Source organism: Patagioenas fasciata, chromosome 12 (genome assembly GCF_037038585.1).
Source record: "Patagioenas fasciata isolate bPatFas1 chromosome 12, bPatFas1.hap1, whole genome shotgun sequence".
NCBI classification, from domain to species: domain Eukaryota; kingdom Metazoa; phylum Chordata; class Aves; order Columbiformes; family Columbidae; genus Patagioenas; species Patagioenas fasciata.
This window is the reverse complement of record NC_092531.1, coordinates 19,905,367-19,926,522: the sequence shown is the minus strand read 5'-3', so window position 1 is coordinate 19,926,522 and position 21,156 is coordinate 19,905,367. Positions and strand designations below refer to the sequence as shown.

Below are 21,156 nucleotides of genomic sequence, written 5' to 3'. Positions count from 1 at the left end.
CCCTTTTCAGGGAAACACAGTTAGAAACAGTGCTGCTCTTTCTGAGTATGACCCATGCAAGGTGCAGTGGATGGGATACATGCAAATAGAGTTACTGTGATTTGAAGAATTTTAAGTATTAACAAGCTGGAGAACTCAGAGAAACAGTGACAGGCAAGGAATGTGGCATTCAGTGGCACTGTGACAGACTGGCTTGCTTTTTAGTTTTGCCAAGACATCGATACTTGGCCTATAGCATACAGGAGTGCTGATAATAATTTGACTTCTGAAATGTTCCCACATCAAAGCAATCAGGGCACTATACCAAACACAAAATGCAATTAAGCTAATGTATTGCAGTAGGGAGAAAAAGTCAAACTTTGGATTTGAATTCCAATTTTTAAATGAGTGGGTGTGAAAAAGTCTAAATTAATCACTTACTGCATTTTCTATACAGAAGTGGTGCTACCACTACAGTCTGAGGAACAAATAATCAGATAAAGAGAGAAATTTCAGGTGGATTTGTAAAGCTGTTAACAATTAGAAACATACCTGATGTGGAGATTCAAATCAGGTGAGCTGTGGGGAGCAGGCTATAAAATACAGGAGAGAAGAAAGGTGGAGTGTGTGTCTGGAAGGGGCCCTGGCAACAGTTGAATGAGGGATGTTGCCTTGTGTTTGTACAGCCTCAGAGGTTGGTAGTGCCGGCACTGTCTTACAGGTGGGGAAATTGAGGCACAGCATGGGAAAATAGCTTTCTAGATGTCACCTGCTGACAGAGCTGGGATGGGAGACTGGATTTTCAGTTCCACTTCTTTGCTCTATCCCTTTGGCAAGTATGAGGGTTTCATGCTGTCTTATAAATCTGTCCCTGCTGCCTTTCTGAGAAGCCTGTGGCTCCACGCTGCTCTTTGGTGTTAGGTTACCAGAAGCAGCAATAAAAATCTGCCAGTGAAAGTCTTTAATGCTCCCATTATTTGGACTAATTTGAGCACCTTTACAGGGAGAGATGTTGCAGGGGGTGGACATAGCACCCCGTATGCACTGACAATGTTTTCTTAATTGTTAGAAGCTGTGTACTTTATTCTTCATCAAAACACCTCCTTGTGTTACTTGGTTATCTCTTTTAATGATGCAAAATGATCGTGGATAGACTTCTGTGGCAGTCTATGTTCCACACTGTTGTGTCCGCGTGGTTTCTTGTAAGCACAAAATTGCGTGGCCAGTGGGATTTTTCCTGCTGCTGCTCTTCTGGCAGTGGGCTCCCGGTTTATAAACACGAGGGGATTTTAAACAGAATGTGCTTATCCTGCAGTAGGATTATCCCTGAAAAATTGCACCTTTCCCCATCCTCACCCACTAGCTATCCTAGAGAGGGGGTCTCGAATGTAGCAGTGGTCTAATATTTAAAGTGGGGAGATGGAGGATGGCAGCATGTCATGCTGGGATTCCCTTCTGCTTACAGCTAGAAACATTTTTGTATGCTAGCAATTAAACGAAAAAAAAATCCCCAGTGTAATGAAGAACTCTGCTAGAGACCTGCAACGTTTAGGCACTGGGTTGGATTTTATTACCATGATGAAATTACACAAGCTCCGCTTCTCTCCCTCTTTGCCTGCTGTGCAGCTCCTCGCTCTTTCCCCTTCTCCTTGGCTGCCTCCGCACGTTCCCTCCCCGCTGGCTTTGCAGCCGGGGTGGGGGAGGCAGGGATGCAGGCAGGACAGGCAGCCCTGAGCTCCCTCCCAGCCCCGGCTTCTCTCGGTTGGGATCCCCTGGGCTGCATCATTGGCATGCAGCTCCCGGCAGGACTGCATCACTGCTAGAGGAGGAGATGCCGGCGCAGAGCCACGCCACGCCGCACCGCGCAGGCAGGAGCACCGCCGGCACCTCGGGGTGTTGAAGGTAAGAGCAAGTTGCTCCTTCTGCTTTGTTGAGAAGGGGTGAGAGCAGCTGCTGGAAAATTGGCACTCTGCGGGGTCTCAGTGCTAGGTGCTGGGGGGGGTGGGGTGGAGCGCAGCTCAAAAGGGCAGGGAAAAGCTCTTTGCAAAAAAAAAAAAAAAACTGCAGCAAAAGATGCCAAGTGAAAACGAGGATGCTCAAGGGTGCGGAGTCAGCGTCTGAGTTGGGGATCGTCAGGGTGTCTGTTAGCTTAATGAGAACGGAGGGGTCGGAGCAGTCGGGAGCAAAGCAGCAGCTGAAGCAGCGCCTTGCGCTGCCCTCGCTCTCTGCGGGGGGCGGAGGAGCTGCTGTAAAGTTTTGACTCAGGCTGAAGCAATTTTAAAAGGAGTGTTCCCGGTGCGTGTCCAGGTTGCGGTGGGCTGGGGGGTGAAGGAGTTGTTGTTTGCGTGGGGAGAAGGGGTGGTCCTGTCCACATAGGAGATGTGTGGGTGGCGGCACCCCAGGGCTGTGTGTGGGTGTGCCAGTACCCAAACACACACCAGCCCCATTTACCCCAGTGGTTACTGCACTGCCAGCACGCATTTTTATTGTCCTCCCCTCATTATCCTCCCCTAACTATCCTCCCCAGTCTCTGGGGGAGCTTAAATGCAGCTAAAGCTAAAAACTGCCGTTAGTCACCTTTGTTAGGAAGGATTAAACGAAGCCACAGAGAGAAAGCGATGATTTTGGGAGCTGACAGGGCTGGTTTTCTCAACGCTGGCTGTTGCAGGACATTGGTTCTCTGGCAAAAAGTTCCTATGTATGTGTGCGTGCCTATAGCACATCCTATAACGCATCCAGATATACATCTCTGCAGGGACTATTTTTCTTTTAGAGGACAGGCGTTGTTCAAGGGAAATTTTCATTACAGGTGTCAAACTGCAGTAATATGATCCATAACACAAAGATTCCATTAAAGATAATGGGTAGGAACTGGCTCTGCAAGGATGTTGCTTGACAGGGATGACCTCACCTCAGGAAAAAAAGAAGAGTAACAACCTGATGATTCTAATGTGTAGGTGAGGAGCAGTGCAGTGTTCCAGGTGTGCTGAGGGGGATCCTGCTGTGTTTAGGTTGGGCACTTGTAAGCTCATACAAGAGCTTAAAGGGGTCTCTCCTGCCATGGGGAGTCACAGCAGAAATCTCAGGTAGCATGAGAGTGAGTCATGTGTCTGACATGGCATGGAATTTGCTGTTTCATGACTCATCTGGAGCCCTAGTATTATCATTTAAGGAGAGTAAAAGGGTTAATTCTCTGCCTTACTTTGCCAAGTGTTGAATGTACAGTAATGCTGCACTGGTCATCCCAGGGTGAAAGCTGCGAGGGAAGTATGTGCTGCTCATTTCAAAATACATCTTGGTGTCTCTACCCTACACGATATGTGACCCAAACACTTCATGCAGTGGGATGCCTGTGGTCAGACTGCTCAGTCCTACAGGACAACCTGGAGGGAGGAGTGGGACCAGGGGCAGCTTTCAGGGCTTCTTTGGATTATTCTTCCCAATGGAAAAGCCCTCTTCCGCCTTCCAGCAGAAAGAAAAGGGGAACATCTCCCTCCCCTGCAAGAGAACTGCCACAAGCAACAGTCACCTACACTGGGGCCCTGGGTCTCAAGAGCTCCATGAAGTCCTAGGTAGCTCATGATGCCTCCCCTTTTCAGGTCCCTGCTAGGAAAGTAATGTCCACTGGTATTAGATCAACTCAGCTGGAGATCAGGTCTACAACGAGACCGTTTGTTTTTCTGACATGACTTGGCACATGCATAACATGAATGCTGGGGGAACCCTCCTGAAGCATCAAAGCCAGAACCAGAAAACAGCTGACAGAAGACAGCCTAGTTATGAGTGATCTGTCCCATGAAGTAGCTGTGCTGTTTGCACTCATTTATGTTCTGGAACATCCCTGAATGAAAGTCCTTGGTATCTGACATCTATTGACTGAGGGAGCTGAGCTGGAAGCCCAGGTTTTGTGCCTCCTTGGGCCAGGTGGTGGTGCAGCCCTCAACCTGCAAGTGCATATGTGGGTGCTCCTCAAAAGTCAGCCTTGCACACACAGGTGATCTCTGCCAATCTGGCTGCTTGTCTGCAGAGAGCATGTGGGCAGCACCTTTTGGAAATGCTGTTAAAGTGACTGTGAAAAATCCCAGGATGAGAGGAAGAGCATGTGACCTGGTGTTTGGTACAGGGGATGCATGAGTTTAGTTTCAAAACAGAAACTGATCCAGCCTGTACCTGCAGGAAGAGGGCAGGATGCTGCAGACACATCCCTTTCTTGCTCTTAATAACCTCTGAGCTTGGCCTTTTGCTTTTACTGAAATGAAGTAGCAAAAATGGAGAAGGTAGGAAAACCTCCAAGATCTGTGGTCATGCCATCCCACCCGGACAGCAAACTGCTGGACAAAGCTTAGTGAGGCAGGTCTGTGTTTTGGGGCAGAGCCTGCACTTGGTGCAGCATGAGCCCAGCTCCCTTCCTCACCTCTGCTGAGTGTCACCCCTGTGTCTTCCCTGCTTTGTGAATAACCTTTTCCTGACCTGGCCATGAGGTTCCAGGGTTGCTCCCAGTCCTGCTGGGGAAGCCCAAGCCAGCCTCGAAAATCCTCTTGCTGCTCTGTCAGGCTGGCAAATTGATTTTCCAGATCACGAGCTGAACCTCTGAAATTATGTTCTGAAAAGATTATGGAATTATTCCTGTGCTAATGAATGCTTTAATGTTATGGTGACTAAAAGTCCCATGAGGATTTTAACAGCCAAAGAAAAGACACTGTAGGAAAGGGGAGCCTACAGCACCTGTCAGACCTTACTTCATCATCTGGGGCAGAGGAGGAGGAAGGCGACTGAAGCTGAAAAATAAGAGAAGGGTGAGGAGATGTGTGGTCTGCTGGGAAGCTGCTGAGTCCATCAGGGATACCTTCTGTAGCTCCCAACTTTATCCCTCTTTCTGCAAGGGCAAGCAGGGAAAGCAAGACGGTACCTATTGCTTTTCCTTTTCACCAGCTCTCCAGCAAATAACTGTCCCTTCTGGCAGTGGGGACAACTCATCTCCTGGTGACCTGCTGGGTGAGCCCCAAGGACAGGTGGCAGAGCCAGGTCACCATCCCCAGCTCCCCGGGACAGGCTGCTGCAACCTGCTGTGGGATTATCAGAGTTTAGCACTTACCCTTCTACCCTCCCAATGTGTTGCTGTCAGGCTCTGTAGTTCAGGACCATGAGACTGGTTTTCAAATATACAGTAGGACACTATATGCTCTGACCCCACAGAAGGAACCTGGCATTTATTAGGGAGAAAATATGCTTCTGGGGATGAGTCTGCCACAATCCTGCTGGCTTTTACAGAGCTGCAGCTTTGCTTCTACTTTACTAACCTTGGCTTCATTGCACTGTAATTCCATGGTTTACAAATGACTTGTCCCAAATTTGAGCAAGAGCAGAGTTAACCCCCTAAGATGGGATGGGGAAAACATCTCCATGCCACACAAGCTGCAATACAAGGGGAAGGCTGGTCTATATTTAGGGAAGGGCCCTGCACAGAATGGGTAATCCTCTTTCTGTGAATTATCCAGCCTGGGGATTACACTGCTTTAAACTCCCCCCAACCACAGCTGAGCTGGGGGGGGCTGGCAGAGCCAATGGCTGGAGGGAGGGGGGTGCAAACAGATTGCTGATGACTCATTTGGCCACTGCCAGCCTTGCGAAGTGCTCCGAGAGGTCATGGCAGCCCCAGACGCAGAGTGACACGCGAATGACGTGCGAGGCAAAAGGGAACATTATGGCATCCCGATTAGGAAAGAACACAGAGCTTTATAAATAATTGCGGAGATGAGGGAGCGAGGCAGCAGGTAGGAGGAGGAACAAGAGACCCAAAGCAGCAGTTTTCCAATGTGTAATATCCTTGCTAGACTTTTTCAAGCTGTTTCTCTAACCAGATAAGGGAATGCTTTTTGAACTGTAGCTGATATATCAGAGATGATGCTCCAAACACATCAGCTTGGGCTGGCTTTGTAAATGTGATTCTGGGCATGCAAGTCAGGTTCATCTATTTGGAGTGCGAATGGATCACTGTCAATACTCCATTAAAATGTTGAAGGGAGGCCAATAACACAGCTCAGGGACGGTAAGGGTGTGTGTGGGAATGGGGTGTGAGGAGAGAGCCAGGCTGGATTGCACCAAAACCTGAATATTTCATTCACAGGCAAGGGATGAGAGCCCCGTGCATAGAAAATATGGATTTCTGTCCTTTACCTAGTGCACAGCTGCTAGAAAAAAAGGAGTCTTGTCACTAATCTCACTTTGGGTACTTGTACATGCTGCAGAGGTGACATTCTTGTCACCCCTAAATGTGGGTCTTGGGACAAAGCTTGGGTGGTGAAAAGGAGGAGAAAGGCTGGACTGTGCCATGCTGTGTAGTGGCTGACACCCAGCCCCAAAGGATGCTGAAAGGGCTCTCCTCCTGGTGTCAAAGACAGCAGAAAGGAGGGGGGATCTGTTCATGAAGCAGGGATGGAGTCCTTGTCTGGGAGGCTGAAATAGCTGGCGCTGCTGATTTTCTGTATCTGGTTTTGTGGTGGGGCCACTCTTTTACCTCTGCTAATCTCAAGGAGCTGGGATATCTCTCCAAACTAGTATTCTCTTTTTCTTTCACCTTTCCAGGCTTTAACTAAGAAATTATTGCAGGGGGTTGATTTCTCCAGCTCCCTTCACATTTTACTGCTGTCTGGAGGTCTTGTCACTCTGTCCTGCAGTTACATCCCCTGTGGACCCTCACAGTACAGCTGCCATCCCCCATACTCACCCTGGCCACCCTTGTTTGAACTGCCAAAATATCAGGTTTATTCAGAGTGAAGTCAAGTGCACCAAGGCATTTTATTTTTTCCTGCATTTAAATCAATTTATTCTACTCTCTGCTGCTTATCCTGCATAACCTAAATCAGGATTTCGACTCTATTGTATTTTCCTCTGTCCAGAACTGGGACAAACAGCCTCATCCTGCTGTTCAGCATTCCCGCTTTTACTTGCATCATCTACAGGATGACATTTAAATAACTTCAGGGGAGTTCGAGTTGAACAGGGAATACATGACTGGTCTCCTGACTCACTGCTAAGAGTCAGGCATAGTCAGTGCAAACCCCGGCTTGTTTCTGCGTGTGAACTTAGAGCTAGAAATCACCAGAGACAGCCCGGATTGAAGAGAGAGATCAAAGAAGGGAAAGACCGGGGGAAGCCTTTGCCTTTAACGTGAGCTAGCGTGTTTTTTCCCTCCCTCTGTCAAACATCCTCAATTTCCTGTTTAACTTAAAGTCAGCACATCTGTCACGTTAGCATCTCCTGCTGCCTGGTTCCCCCAAGCCACCCCCCTCCCATCTGCTCTGCCTCCAGCCTCCCATCGCGCCTATTGCTCTGTGCTGTGGAGATTGTGAGTGTGTACGCCTGTGTTTTCTGCTGGCTGATGGACTTTTCCATCGCTTGTGCTTCAGTACCTGGATGCAGTCGCAGCGGGATGATTGGCTTGGCTCGCAGAGCATTTACTTCTAATCTCCGGCTTGTGACATCCTAGCACGAAGGGGCAACTCTCTCAGGAGCGGCTCCACGGGCTAGAAAGAGGGGAAATGGCTGGTGAACGGCTGTGATGAAGTATTTCCTAGTTCTGGTAAGTGATGCTTTTCTTTTTGGTCCCTTTCTGGACAATCAGTCCAGATGAAAAAGTGATAAGGCTTAGTGGGCTAAAAAGCATAGGGAGGGAAGCTGAAAAAGGAAAACCAAAAAACAATCAAGTCCATTTGGTTTGCACTGAAGCTTTTCTGGGGGTCAGTGCTCATCAAAGCAATTTAATAACTATTGGTGAGAGGCTGGAAGTCAAGCAGATCAGACAATATCTGTGCCTAGGCAGTCGGAGCAGCTTTAACTCATGTATGGTTTCATTGCCCGCTCTGTATCTTCTTTTCCTACGTGATTTCCAGCTTGATCTGGAGCACATTCAGAGCTCATGGCCAAGCACCAGTGGTGCTTTCTGTGGGGTAGTCCTAGGTGACCTGCTAACTGAATGCTGCTTTTTCTGCCTCAAGCTCTTCCCTGCAGGAGTTTTGGAAGGTTGGTTGTGAATTCTTGCCCCTAAGTTGATGCATAAAGCCCCTCAACTTTTTAGTAGATAAACTACCTCCACCATGAAGTCCCCCTCAACTTTTTAGAGAATAAACTACCTCCACCATGAAATCTAACTGCGTTTTTCCCTGAAAACAGTCCCTGAGTTGCTGTGAATAGCTGATATATAGAGAGGTGCGGATAAAGATGTTTGCAAGGAAGAAAGTCTAGCTAGATTACACACTGCTGGGACTGCAAGTGATCTGATGTCCTGGACATTGGCTTGTTCTAAATGAGAGGTTTGTAAGTCAGTTTATCTCACAGGGCTCTCAAAATGTGCATCCTACTTCTAAGTTGAGTGATAGCAGAGCTTTTGCACTAGGGATGAATTTAGGCCCCTTGTTTAAAGAGGATCAGGGAATAATAAACCTAAGAGCAGCCTTTGCAATCTGGCTGTATTGAATCTGCAAAGGTTTGTATGTAAGGTATCTCTGTTGAGGAAACAACAAAGGAAAAATACAGTGGTGAAGCTTTGGTAGTTTTGCTGACATGTACAAAGCTGTGACCTTCTCTATAGATGTGTGTTCCACCCAAAAACTGGTGTAAAATTTGGTTTGGGGATACCAAAACAAATTCTTTCTGGATTTATTTATAACAGACAGAGCGAAAAAAAATACTCCTGCAGAGCATTGCGGAGATGTTTTGTTTATAAAAATATTTGTCTCATAATGTATTCATACAGAAACCTCCACTCACTAAAAACTCATGTGTTTCCTACTTTCTGATGTTAGATACCGTGACAGTTTAATTAGGACACTCTGGTTATTGTGCTTATTAGAGAGCAACCTGGAAGTTTCAAGCACCAAATCTAAAGATCCTCCTTCCCTAAGCAGCAAGTTTTGGCTTGGATTTTTGTTTCACATGTTTTAGGGTGACTATCTTTTGTACCAAATCTATGTCTGGTGAACAGTTTGTGAAGCAAACACAGGGAAGTGGAGGAGGCTTTGTGTGACTGAATCCCAGAGCTGTACAAGAGGTAGACAGTACAGGAATTGCCAAATTTGTTGTATATGGGGGGCTGATGATTGTACCTGTGAGGAAAACTTCTTAGAGAGGACACCTTTTGCTTCCTCTAACTGAAACACCATGGTCTGCTTCAAAAGCTTGAAAATCCTTCGTTCCATGTCTCCTGGAAAAACACTTCCGAGCACTACAAATTTTTGTAAACTGTTTTTCTTGTTGAATTATCTTCTAAAGGCTGCAGGAAAGTTGATGTCAGAGTCTTTCCTGTTGGGTTTGTGTTTCTGTGCTTTTCTCCCATGTTTGTTCTGAGATGTTTGCCAGTGGTGACTGTGCTTTCCTGGTCCGTGCTGCAGTGCCTTGGAAGGGTTCGTGTCCCCTCTGTAATTAATATTTCTGTAATATTCACAAAGAGAAAATCCTCCTACCTATCTGTGGTAATTTTGGTACATCTGCCAAGATGAAATTCTAGTGCCAAATGAATATTGCAATATGCTAGATGTACACATTTTTATAGCATCTCAAAGATATATCCTGAGAGATACTGATTTGGTGTTTGGGAAGTGAAGGACAGATCCTAAGGTCTTTGTCTCTGGATGGAAACAGAATTGAATGTGCTAAAGTATTAATGAATGTTATGACTTCTTGTTGAATTAGTCTTTACTCATGGACACTTGGGCTATAAAGGATGGATTTCCCTTGTAAAAAAATAAAAATATCCATTTGGTAAGGGTAGGGAATCGTATGCGATCCTAAATGAAGAATACTCCAGATCAATCCTGTGAAGACACTTGGCATGAGTGTCATTGTCCCTTCAAGACAAGGTAATCAAGGAGATGAAGATGAAACCTTTCCTTGCCAAAGAAACTTCCACATTATTTGATTGAAATTGGAATCCAGTCACCTCCTGCTTGTCTCTCCAGATTTTTCTTACCACATCTGCTAAATTACCACCAGCTATTTGTGTTTGAAATGAGGGCTTCCTCCCGCACAACCCATCTGCTCAGCCTGTTTGTTCTTCCCATGCAGTCACGACTTCGTAATCCTGTTTATATCAGTAGAAACACACTGGTGTTGGGGGAGAAGGAAGAGGGGAACAACGTGGCCTTGCAGGTTCTCTTGTCTGGGTTGAATTTGAAAGAGGGGTTGGGTTAAAAATCAGGGGGAGAACCTCTTATGAAAGAGAATTAAGCCAGGGCAAGGGAACCAGGAAGTTCAGGACACTCTGAGGACAAATCTTCACTTTTTCTAGTACTATCCTAGCAGAACCTTCTGATTAGACATTGTAGGATCTCCTGTCATGACAGAACCCATGTTCTGGGCTACCTTGGTACTAGGAAGGAAGAAGAAATCAAGGCTTTTCTGGCTTGTGGATGGCTGAGATAGGAGAGCACTTTACAGTATTTTAATCTGCATCATTAAAGTAGAGAGTCTACAGATTTTCACAGATGTTTTCTGCTCGCCTTGGTGTGACAAACCTGTGGATATGATTATAGATATGGAGGGATATGATAAAGATCTACAAAGTTGTAACTGACATGGAGACAATGAGTGGGGCTGTTGACTATCTCTTCCCATCCAAGACTGAGACAACACTACAACCAACTAATAGAAGCCAGGTACAGATTCAGGATGCCTCCACCTGCCCATTCAAATGTGAGGCAGTCCTGGTCCATAAGCTAAATAGCCCTCTGCAAATAATAAACCCTGCTATGGCCACCATGGTTTCCAGACCAGAAGTGCTGAAAAAAGCTGGCTGTGCTGAGATGTACCCAGCTGTGTTTTCTTCTCCCAACTCCTATGGGAGGTCAGGAACACAATAACTTCCACAGCTGCAAGGGTTCTGTAGACTGTGTGCCAGAGATCTGAGGTGTCGTGATCTGGCTTAGCTCAGCTTATATGACAGTCACCCATGTCTGGTGTGCATTTTCTTTAATGAGGGGGATTGCCCACCCATGGCTGAAAGCAGCCATCTCTTATGTGGAGTGGAGCAGCCAGGAGTGAGGAGTATGTTATATTTTACAGTGGCGATGTTGGGAAAGAATGGAAAGTAATATGTGAGCCCTGAAGCAGTACTTTTGACTGAAGAAATTGCTCATGAAATTGTCCTGCCTAGGAGAGAGCCCCATCACTTTCCTCTGAGGACTGTGGCAGGGCTGATGCTGGGCAGGCTCCTAGAGGAGATGCTGCAGGACTGTGCGGCAGCTGCTTCTTGATGATTCAGTGTTTCTAGTTAGACTCTGTTTTGCTGTGATTCATGGCAGCTCTTGTGGGAGATGGGTTTGGAGGAAGATGGAATTCATCCTGACTGGGTGATGGATGGGTTTGTTTAAGCTCTGGTTCCCACTGGGCTGCCAGCACAGCAGCTGGTCCTGGCCTCCCGTCCTCCCAAACCAACAGTGAGTGTCCTCAGGACAAGGCAGCCCTGGTATTTCCACCCAGCAGGGCCCTGGGCACTGTTGCAACACGGACAGTTTCCCAGTCCTGTCCTGAAAATGATCCCCGTGGGGTGTTTTGTGAAATCTGAGAGGATGAGTAAAATCCCTGTAGATTTTTTGACTGTGGGGAAAGTGCTATGGGAGCAAGCCTGCTCCTGCACATGTGGGTCTTTTACACCCCTCCTACTCCAAGGACTGAGCTCTAGTACTGCAGTGGTGAACTGAAGGCAGGTCCTCTGACAAGACACAAGTGGTCATAGGCAGGTCTTGGGAACTTCTCCCACCACTTCCCTCCAAGAAGTGGGGGAAATACCTGCCTCCTCTGTGGGACACTTCTTTTGCCCCTTATGGCAGGTGGCCAGGCTGCTGCAGATTTGCCAGCTTTAACTGCTGTAATTATTGCAGCTTACAGGTTCCTGACCTCCTGAGCTCATACCCATGCTCTCCACGGCCATGTGCGATGCTCCTGGTGTCTCCCCTCTGCCTTGGCACTCAGAGGAAACTCCTGTAGAGGTGGTGGTAGTGGCTTCTTTCAGGAACCTCATTTATGTAGCATTTATGGTTCTCAAACGAGCCCGGTGACATCTAGTTTTGCGACTACCATCCTCCTCTAAGGAATGCTCCCAGGGGGATTAGCATAGCCAGAATATGAGGCTAGAGGCAGATTGATTTGGATGCCTCTGTGATGATGATTGAGGGATTGGTGATGTTTGGGGAATGAAAATGGAAGTATGCAGAGATACTGCTCTGGCTGCACCTGGCATAGAGGATCTATTGCAGTGGACACTCATACTGGTGGATAAAAACTCCTTTAGATTTACAAGCTATCCCTGGGTGGATATATCCTGATTTTAGTCTCAGGGCTGTAAATATAGTAAAATAAGCAAAATTCCTCTGGACTTATACTGGAATAACTAATACTTGGGCTATTATGAAGGATGTGGCACCTCATAATGTAATAAACACAAAAAGTGAGCGTTCTTCTTTCTGTATGCAGGGTCCAGTACTCTCTCTGCCCTCATAAATGGGATGGAGGAGAAGAGAGGGTCATCTGGGCTCACAGCTGATTTTGGGACCACGCAAGGTGTGGACTTTTTGCAAAACCCTGCAACAACTGGGAACTGGTTCTCAGATGCTTTTGGGCACTCTACAGGGGAGGAAATCTGCTCCAAATTCCTCTCACCTACTTTCAGTGAGACTCAGAGCAGGCAGCAGTGGAATCAGCCACTTCCTGGGGGGGCTACATTTGTCATTGTGCCCTCCCATGCTGCATGCACTTGCATCCCAAATGCGCAGATATTTTAGAAGGACTGTCTCATTGCAGGGAACAAGTGTGCGTTAATTATGAGTGTGTGTAGATGAGGTGTTAAATGATTTATACACAGGCCTAGATAGAGAAATCCCAGAGGTTTCTTCTCCTGATGTGTAGCCACTGTTGGCAATTAGTCAGGGGTTCTTGGCATTCAGGTGGAACTGAGGAGCCTTTTTGCTTGTGATACAGACACAAAGCTGCTGAGCTTGGTGGAGGGTGAATATCTGCAGTGAGGCAAGGCTGGCTGTGCCCAGCATGAAAGGAGCGTGGGGCCCATTTCCAGCAGGATGGGTGCATGTGTGATGAATCCTGCCATCACCACTGCCATTCAATAGCCCTTCTGGGGACAGTGGTAATGCTCTGAAGTTGCGCTGCCCTTGAGAACATGAGGAATGCCTTTTGCATTCTCAGAGCTAGTGGATGGGAATTCAGAGCAGAGTAATCTTAATTAATCTTGTATTTATTATTCATCACTAATTGAAAGTGCTTTCAGCGCTTTTTTTTTTTTTTTGCTTTTAGATAAGGGTGTTTAGGGTTGGTTATTAGTATCTATTTTATAATGCTAGCAAGATAGGATCCTTTGTTCCTAGGAGCTCAGACACTGCAAATCATCAGAGATGCTGTCTTTGCTGCGACCATGCCTGGTGTGATGCCCACGGATGCTGGGCAGCACAGACACCTCCAGCCCAGGGCATCCAGCAATAAGAGAGGGAGAAGCCAGAACCTCTCTGGGCTGCTGTGGTGGCTGCAGGGCTCAGGGGCTCTGGTAGGAAACACTCATGGACCATTTCTGACCAGATGGCATTTGGTATCTTGACACTTTTGTGTTTGAAAAGCCAAGGCATGACCACTGACTACAGGAAGATGCTTCAGGGGTTTATTTTTATGGCTTTATTTTAAAACAACCCCTTCTTTAGCATGAGAGCTAAAACCAGAATCTGCATTGAATGCTGTAGAGCCAACCCTCTGAAGGATGATGTTCTTTCAACCCCTCTAATCCCTGTGACACATACAGGACAGGCACTATGAGAAAATGGAAAGATAAGGAAAAGTCTAAATTTGCCACCCACACACTGAAAGTTCTGCAAAGCCTTGTCTGCAGCCGAGATTTACACCCTGCCTGCTTTAAAACCAGAAAGAAATGGGAGAGAGCCCAAGTCCTGCTGATTTACACTTAGAGGGTGCTGAGTACAGCAATTTCCCATCCATCAGTAGGAAAGAAAGTAAGATTTACACCTGGAAGGCAGCTGAGAATTGGGAAGAGAGGAATGAAAAATAAGGTACTTCAAAGCCATGCCGTTTGAAAGCTGCCAGGGCTGAAGGATCAGGCTGAAACAGGGCTCTCGTTTGACTTTCTACTGCAGCAAGTGTGCGAAGGAGGCGAGTGCTCAGGCTGGAGAGATGCTCGGTGAGGACAGGAGCTGCTGCCAGCCCCCGCTGTTTCAGGCCATGCAGCTGATTAAATATTGAAAGGGTTTGGTTGCTATTGCTTGAGAGCTTCTGTCTGTATGAAAATGTTATCTGAGGACAAGTTTGTGCTGGTGCAATTAGTCTCTGTTTAAATACAGCTGACCATAAATAGACCAAAAAGGGCTTTGTGGGTTTAAATGTAAAGATGCTGCTAGGACGTGTGTCTGGATTGCTCCTTTTTGGAGCCAAGGTGTGGGAGAGCTCAGGGAGGGGGGTGTTGCAGGTGGCGGTCAGATTGATTTATCAGAAAGCCCCTGTGGCATTCAGAGGCTGTTATGGGTGCTCAAAGGCTGATTGTGATGGGAGTTAACACTTGAGGTTTGTGTGTTCACACAGCAGCCTTGCTCCAGGCTCACCTCCCACACACCCCCAGCACCCTGCAAGAGGTGGTGATAGATGGAGATGGATGCAGAGAACAGGGAGGGAGAAGGGATTTATGATGGGTTCTAGGATTAGGCAGAGGCAGAAGGAGAGTTGAGATTATGGGTAGGGGCCAAAAGTGGGTGGGGGGAGAAACAAAAAGGGTTGATATTTCTAGGAGGCTGCTCATAAACAACAGGAGAGCTCTTACAGAGAATCAGAGACCTCGAGGTAATGAAGCAGTGGAACAAGGAAGCCAAGGATGGAGGGAAAAGGTCCTTTACTGACTAGTGACACAGCCAAGTATCAAAGTCGAGTTGCTTTCAGGTGGAAGTAGAAAAAACAGTTATTTTTCTGCTCCCCATCCAAGCACATTGTTGCACTCTCATCTTCTGAGAGGACAGGGAGGGCATTTTCCAGCTGTTTAGCTGTGCACAGCTGGGACCTTCCTTTATGGCTTGGTGCCTTCCTCACAGAGCACCAAAGAGGCCCCACTGTGGGTACAAGAGACTTCCCATCAGGTCCCTGAGCTTTCAGATAACCTGGGTACTGGAGTCACATGTGGAGGTCCCACAGTCACTAGTAACACCCATTTGTGCTTCCATGGGTTTGTACAAAATTGCCTGTTTTCCGTATCCAGCTCCAGTGAGGTTGCAGTGATTTTGGTCAGTGGGATGTATATTGCAGGGAACATCACAGCAAGGAGCTTGGCCTGAGACATTTAGTCACTTCAAGGAGTCAGAGAAAATACATTTGAGCTGGAAAAAAGTTCCCTTCATTATCTGAGTGTCCAAAATAGATGTTCAAATCTTCTGCCCTGTGACCAAGGGCAAACTTTGGGAAAATCTCTCTGATCTGCTTCAGTATAAATATATTCAGAGAATAGTTTTCCGCTTGATTTTAATGTTGCTGTAGTCTGCACCAATGCTGGACAATCTGCCATCAAAGTACTAGGCCACCGAGCAGGCAGATAGGACATCCAGCATTTCCATTCTTCTGCAAGCACAATTGAGTCCTTGTATTGGGCTGCATTTGTTTTAGTATGTAATCATCACTGAAGATAGATTTATGTTTGTTTTCATCTATAAATTCAGTCAAATCTGCCATAATTTTACGAAGTATTTCTAGAGTTTGATGGTAGCACAGCCTATGGTAAGGAGTCTTGTACAAATGCCTGTGAGTAAATGTACTAGGAAAGCTTTGCTTACTCACAGCCTAAGTGAACTGGACAGTATTTGCTAAACCTGACAAGGAATTTAGCAGCTAATATTTTTCAGTGCTCATGAAAAAGGAATCATATTTATCTTGTTCAGACTAAGGTGATATGGCTGCAGCAGAATTTGCTGTTCACATTTTCATTATTCCTTGAAGTTAATTGAAACTTGATTTCAAAAATTACGTTCAGCCGAACATAAATTCAGATTATATTAGCCATTGATCAGCTCTTAAGTGTTTTTTAATGGCGTTATGTGACAATTGTTTATTGTACTTTATTAGAAAACATAATCACAACAGGGCTGATAAATGGATTCTCAGCTGAGCAAATCTGGATTAACCTACAGGCCGGAGGTTCTGATCCATGACATATTTGAAATTAAATTAAAAATCCCCTACTGATGTTATTAGCATGGGATGTGTGTTCATGGTGAAGTCATATAATTTTGGCATTTTTTTGTTCTTTCAGAGAGTCTAGCGTAGCTGTTCAGTTTCAATTATTTTTTCCTAGTTATTAAAAAGTTGTCTTTGCATTGGGAAGTATTCCATCTGTAAGACTGCCAAAACTAAAATATTTCTTTTGACATTCAAAAATCAAATTCTGAAACAGATTTGTAGTCCTACTGGATTTAGATAAGCCACTTGATTAAAAAAAGATCCATAATTTCCATCTCCCAACAGTGTACTGTAAAACGCAGGACCTGATAGTAACTATTTAATTAACCATTGTTGTTTTGCTTCCCTTGTACCTGCTATGAAATAATACTATGATTTTGGCAGGCTTACAGCATCTGAGACCGTGTGGCTCAGCAGAACTGTGTGACATGGAAGGAAGAAAAGGCAGTCTATTATATCTGTGCTACTTGGGAAATAATGAAGGGTCTCCCAATCCCATAAAGATGCAAAAATCTCCCCAGGTAGACAGTTCAGCTCAGAACAGATGTTTCCCAGGGGTCTTGGCAGGACGATGTGCCAAGGGAGGTTCAGGTTGGACATTAGAAAAAGGTTCCTCACCCAGAGGGTGCTGGATACTTGAACAGGCTCTCCAGGGAGGTGTCACGGCCCCAAGCCTGACAGTGGTCAAGAAGAGACTGGACAACGTCCTCAGACACACAGTGTGAACTGTGGGGTTGTCCTGTGCAGGGACAGGAGTTGGACTCAAGGATCCTTGTGGGTCTTTCCAGCTCAGGACACTCTATGATCTCGTGTTCTTGCCCAGGACTAGCTGAGTGAGACGATTTCACCCCTTTTGATGCCTCACAAAGGCTGTGTGATGGGGGCTCAGGGCAGAGTCTGAGCCCTGCTGTGCAAAACCTGCTGCCCTCACCGAAAGGAGCTCTTGAAACTCAGGTGGGGAACGTGCACCTGACTGATAAGAGTCAACCTTTATATCCTTTAAGTCTAGCTGTTGTTCACCGTTTTCATGGCTTTTTTTCTTCGATTGTTTTTCAGTTTGAAGTGTGTGGGAGGGACTCACCATGGCGGGATCTCTCCTGGATGGAAAAGGTTGTGGCAGAGGGATGGCTGCAGGGGTGATGGTGCAGGGCCTGGGACCGTCCACCCACAGACACCCACCTCCCCACCGGGCAGTGCTTCAGGGGCTTTTCAACAGCAGCAAAATGAGCAGCTCCTTGCTCTGCCTTTGCAGCAGACCAGGCAGTGGCAGCTGGTGGATCCCTGCCCTGCGGGGGTACAGGGGATAATGGAGCTGCTTCTCTGATTAACTCTGGCAGCGGCTGCTGAGTTAATTAGTGGTTGAATCTAGGATACTGGCAAAATAGTATTGTTAATTTGTCCACAAATGTGACTTGGAGCTGGGAGGGTTTGGGGTGAATTTCATCCCCACCATTGGCAAAATTAATTTTCAAGATCTGTTTCAAAATGAGTGTTTGAGCATGAGATGCCATGGCTGTTTCCACTGTGAAATTCCATTGTCAGATTCTATCTATGTGAGATTTCAGTGATGACTCTTCCTACGTGGCTTCATTTTTTTGTTTGGTTTTTTTTCAATCTGTGTGATTCTGTGTGATTTTTGCACCCGTCTGGCCCTGTTTCCTCATGTCTGAGCTGCCTTGCCCTGTCCAGGGCTGGTCATTCATGTTTCATCTTCCCACAGAGGGGGAAATCTTGCTTGCTCCAAGCAAGGGAGATCAGCTGAAGCATGTGAGGCTCCTGAGAGGTGTCTAGAAATAATTCACTTACTGTGGTTGCAGAAGCAGAGGCTTGCTCATAAGCACATAAAGACAGAAATCTCTCAGGATCCAGCTCACATGCGAAGGACAGACGGGATACACGAAGCCTTTAATAATGTCACAGGGAGCAGCCACTCAGCTTCGCATGAACTTGGAGCATCCCAGGGAGCATGCCTATCCTTGCATCTGGAAAAGAGCCGTTAACAAATGTTCATTACAATAGTAACTGTTTAACCATTGGCTTGTCTCCATGCTGAGGTCTGTGCATCAGCAACTCTTTGTTTCCTGGCAGTTCCAGGTAGACAGATGTTTTCTTTGGGGGTGTTATAGAGACTGTAAATGGTTTGGATCAGGATATTGCATCTGTGCTGTGTCTGCTTTCATCAGATGCTCTTTCTAAAGGACATTGGAGATTAAAATCTCCTGAGTGGGTGGTGGAAGAAAGGTGGAATGAAAAGGGAGACAAGGTGAAAATGGAGTTACTTGTTCAGTTACTGAGCATGGAGGAGGGTTTTTCTTTCATTTTTTTTTTTTCTCAGAAATTGCTGAGTCAAGTGTGCATATCAAAGTTTACCAAACAAGCCCTTTCTGCATCTTTATGCAAAACATTTACTGCTTGAAGATGGAGCCAATTGCCGTGCATGTATTTACCCAGCCCTAGGAGCCTGCCCAGCTCCCATCTATATTTCATGAGTCTCGACGCTCCCTGAGGCTTGCCGCACTCTGCTCTCCCTGCAGTGAAGGGCTCCTCCGCTGCAAAAGCAACAATGACTCAAGAAAAACGCACAAACAGATGAAGCTCCCTGGATTTACCTCCTCTGGCAGCCTTGGCCTTATCCCCTTAACACTGCATGGCATTTGGGTGCTCTTTAAGAGCCTGCCAGCAGTCAAGCACATGTGGCAGCCACCGGCTGGTGCTCAATCTACCTGTCACTGGGCTGATGTAGAAAATGAGCTGCTACTCACACCCTATGCAAATTGGGGGGCAATAACTGTACTAACCCTCTCCTGCCATGCTCTGGTGCCTTTTCCATCTTTAATTCATAGAAGGGTTAAAGCAAGGTCACATACATCTTTTGGCTCAGCTGGACAATCAGCATAAGGCTCACACTTAAAATATACTTCCTAGCAGTTTATCTTTGTTTTTCAGCAACCCCAGTGATGAAGTTTCTGTGTTTCCCCTTGAGATCCTGTCCTTCAGCCTCAGCAATGCTGCTGTCAAGAAGCTTTTGCTAAATTTGAGCCTCAGTTTGAATTCCAGGCTTTTACATCTGCTGCAAATACCCCAACACCTGGCCAAACTGATGTCTCAGAATAGATCGGTAGGAACACAGCACCCCAGCTCACTCTCTTTTACTTTCCGTGCAAATATAGCCAGCTCTGTTTGAGAAGTAGATAGAAAGGGGGTTGGTCTGTTTGTTTGTGTTTGGGGTTTTTTGTATGTTTGGTTTGGTTTGATTCTTTGCTTAGAAATTTCACTCTTATTCCCAGCTGAAATGTCTTTCTGGCCAGTTCATACTCCCTTTGTTCTTGCATTCACATTAGATTAGGACCTTTTTTCTCCTGCCATTTTCTCTGGGTTCTCTCAGCACAGCTGGGTCCAGCTGGACAGTACAGACAGTCCATTTACACTACCCAATGAAGACAATGGGTTAATGTAAAAGAGGAGCTCCCATCTCTCTTTGGAAAATGTACTGCTTTGCTCTGGTCAAAGAATGTTCATCCAAATGTTTTATTCTCAGAAGAAAAATCATCTATTCTGGACAAATTAATTTTAGAGAATAAAATGTTCCCCTTTGTCCATTTTTGCTGAAAATTACCGAATCCAGAATTCTGAATCCTTGGGGAAAACTTACCAAATTTTAAAGAAGAATATTGACTGATATGAAGAAAAAGTTTATTAGCATTTTTTTTCCATAGAAAACTAGGCTAGTTTTTGACCCTTTCTCCCTGTTCTATCTACCTGAATGAAACAAACAGACAAGCAAGGAACAGAAAACACTTCAGACTTTTTTTTTTTAATATTCAAGGTTATTCCACTAGTTTCTAGCAGATTCCCCATTTTCTGGGCTCTCTTAGTCAGAATCATGTGATAGAAACAATGTTCCTATCAGCACAGCTGTATTTTTAGAAGGAGTGCAGAAAATAGAGATAAGGTTGTATGTATTTAAGTAATATGTGAAGTTTTCTGCTGGTGCTCCACCCCCCCTTGTTTTTTTATTTTTAATTTACTTTAGGATTGAAATGCTGTGGGACTTGACTGGTATTTGAACCCAGCTGTGCTTATGTGATTTCTTCAAATTGCTTTTATTGTGGAAAGAACAAATGACACATCAGAGTTAAATCTTCAGTTGTTGATAGTGCAGCTTGGTATTCTTCCAGTTGGGATCAAGCCAAAGGCATAATCATGTTTATCTATGCAATGCATATCTCTGAAATCTGCAGTTCACATTGCTCTGGGATCCAAACCCAGGTGATTTTATGACAGTTAATAACCACTGTAATTAGGAACCTAATTAAATATCCTCTGATCTTTCCTGTCTCAGAGACTATCAGCTCAGGGGGCTGATTTAGATTCTCCACTCCACTCACCTTGTACAGCAAGTAAAGCATGGATGCTTTTTAGCATCCTTTGAAGTATTAGATATTGCTTATCAGCATCCCAGAGCTCAGGGCCAAATAGACCAGCAGCACCAGCTAATGTGGCTAGTAAGTTCCTATAAGTTATACTGAATGTGTTAAAAAAAACCAAAAACAAACAAACCCCAAACAACAACAACAAACAAACAACAAAGCAAACCCTCACAGAGTATGACTGAGCTAGAAAGGAGCTGGGAAGGGCAGGAAAACTTCACCACCTTCCAACAGAGAAAGTCAGCAGTGCTTCAACCATATGTAGCAGCGCAGCAGGCGATTTGTCAAGTTTGCGTCAAAATGATTCTGAGAAGGATCTAATCGGTGGCTGGGGGCAGGTGCTGAGGGTGCTGTAGGGAAGAATCAGCAGTTCTGCCTTCACTTGGCAGCCGGGGTTACTCTAGCAGAAGAAATCGGTGCTGTCCGTGAGCCAAAGGAGCTGTGCATGATGTCATGCTGCAGGGGAACCCCGTGCTGCAGAGACCTGCAGGCAGTGCTGCACTCCTGTGAAGAACATGAGATG

General features: G+C 45.9%; 1 protein-coding gene across 3 annotated transcripts in view; it reads left to right on the top strand.

Annotated features, from left to right (window-relative positions):
* The first annotated feature begins 1,422 nt into the window (after nucleotides 1–1,422).
* The window catches only part of SV2B (synaptic vesicle glycoprotein 2B), a 64,410-nt gene continuing 44,676 nt past the window's right edge, over nucleotides 1,423–21,156 (top strand). The window contains exons 1-2 of one of the 3 annotated variants that reach the window (XM_071814006.1): nucleotides 1,423–1,881; nucleotides 7,389–7,561. The gene's annotated coding sequence lies outside the window, so the exon portion shown is untranslated. Of the gene's footprint in view, nucleotides 1,882–7,273; nucleotides 7,562–21,156 lie in introns of those variants that run through there. The other 2 variants (XM_065847726.2, XM_065847727.2) reach the window with 2 other exon arrangements.